The sequence below is a fragment of the Arachis ipaensis genome, chromosome B05 (assembly GCF_000816755.2).
Source record: "Arachis ipaensis cultivar K30076 chromosome B05, Araip1.1, whole genome shotgun sequence".
NCBI lineage: Eukaryota > Viridiplantae > Streptophyta > Magnoliopsida > Fabales > Fabaceae > Arachis > Arachis ipaensis.
In genome coordinates this window covers 142,525,655-142,527,918 of record NC_029789.2, presented here as the reverse complement: position 1 = coordinate 142,527,918, position 2,264 = coordinate 142,525,655, and positions in this window count along the sequence as shown.

Genomic DNA, 2,264 nt, shown 5'->3' with positions numbered 1-2,264 from the left:
TTATTGATATTTTAATTTTCTTTGTCCCGTATTAATAAAATTAAAATTTATTTTCTAAGATATTCTTAAGAAGACAATACGTATGCACTTCATGTTTATTTTATGTTTGCTTTATTATTATATTTCAATTTATGCCAGAAACTAATGATTATAAACTTATAAAATCAGTTGTTAATCATGACGACTATATTTTTCATTTTTTATGTTTATTTAATATTTTATTAAATTGAATTAATTAATTTTTAAAACACATAATTAGGTATATGGTAAATATTATGTTGGCATAATTATACCAAAATAAAAAGATAATTCAAATTTCGAATTGGTATGGCTATAAAGAAAAATAATCTTAATAGTTAATTAGTAAAAAAAAACTCAATAGTTACTTTATTTTTATATTACAATAAATGTATTCATTTGTTTTTAAATTTAGTTAAAATTTGCCTTAAAAGTTGTCAATTGAAAAAGATAGTAAAAAGATACAAATTAATGTTAAATTATTTAAAGACATAGGTACTTCTCTTGTTATAATTTTATAGGAAAACATATGACATATGGAAATAATCTAAATACATAACTAAAATGCGTTACTAATATTTTAGTTTCTATTTACAATAAAAGTCTTCTTCAAGTTAAATGCGTCATTGGCTTTAAGCCATGCCTCTTTTTAAAAAAATTATTCAAACCATAATATTTTAGTAAGTGTCAAATTTTATCGTGTCTTTTGTTAAAAATGATATAATTGAGATATTATTTATATTTTTTAAGTCAATATATATTACACGTATTTTTTTTATAGAATAATAATAAAATTTTTTTATAAACATAATTGAATAAAAAAATTTAGCAAATAGAGATCTTCCACCCGTGCCATCTGCTAGTATTATAGATTCATTGTTGGCAAAGATTTCAAAGAGGAAACACGTTTAGATATTCTGATATGAAAGATAAATTTAAAATGCAAAGAGATTATAGCAACAAACCAACAACAACAAGAGAAATTTTGTGCTATAACTACATCCACAAGGCTGCATGTTTTGAAATGGTTCTCAAACTTACCAAACTTGCTGAATAAAGTGAATATAGTCAAAACCTGTAAATTATGACAAAATCCCTACTCTATAACTTTTGTCAATTTTTAGCATTCTATTGCTAATTTAATTTACGTTATTGAAATCACATTTCGATTTTGATTGTTATTTTTCAGAGTTAATTATGGATGATAGGTTTCTGCAAAACATTTAATGACTTGTACGTCTAGCTATGCTGATATAAATAAAACCTCCAACTTGAGGAACCAAGTATAAGGTATAATTATATTTTTTCTTTCGATCGGTATAAGCTTTGTAGTAGTGGGCATGTAGAAATCCAGTTATTTTGCACTAGGCACTCAAATTTGTTTTCTAGTGCTGAGTGTTGATTGCTCTAGTGCTCCCTCCAAACTTTTGATTGCTGACTTTCACTAAAAAATGTGGATAGTAATATATCACTGCACATTTTTTGCTTAAAATATATGATCATCGTTGACATGTACATGGGAGGAAAACTTAACGAATTTTAGATCCAATCTTACCTCCCCTCTGGCCTATTCAACGTAGTTCCTATGAAATTGTCATGCAACCACTGGTCATTAATAATAGATGGCTACTCCAATGAAAATTTCATAATTGTCATCATATGAAGATATTTCTTTTTGACTATTAGATGATAAGTTGTAGGGCTTGATTTTTATATGTCATAAAAGTGTGGCCAAACAAATATGTTACATTTTTTAAATAAAGATCATCATAAAAATATATTTTTGACATCTTCATGGGGGTAGTTGCCATAATAATATACCAACATATCATCATTTCCAGATGTACTAGACAATTAATACTAGCTCCTTTGGAACTCTAAAACTAAACGAGAAAAATATAAGTTAATAATTGAATAAAAAAATTTAGCAAATAGAGATCTTCCACCCGTGCCATCTGCTAGTATTATAGATTCATTGTTGGCAAAGATTTCAAAGAGGAAACACGTTTAGATATTCTGATATGAAAGATAAATTTAAAATGCAAAGAGATTATAGCAACAAACCAACAACAACAAGAGAAATTTTGTGCTATAACTACATCCACTAAGGCTGCATGTTTTGAAATGGTTCTCAAACTTACCAAACTTGCTTAACAAAGTGAATATAGTCAAAACCTGTAAATCGTGACAAAATTTCTACTCTATAACTTTTGTCAATCTTTGAGGGAATCAATTTCGAGGGATAT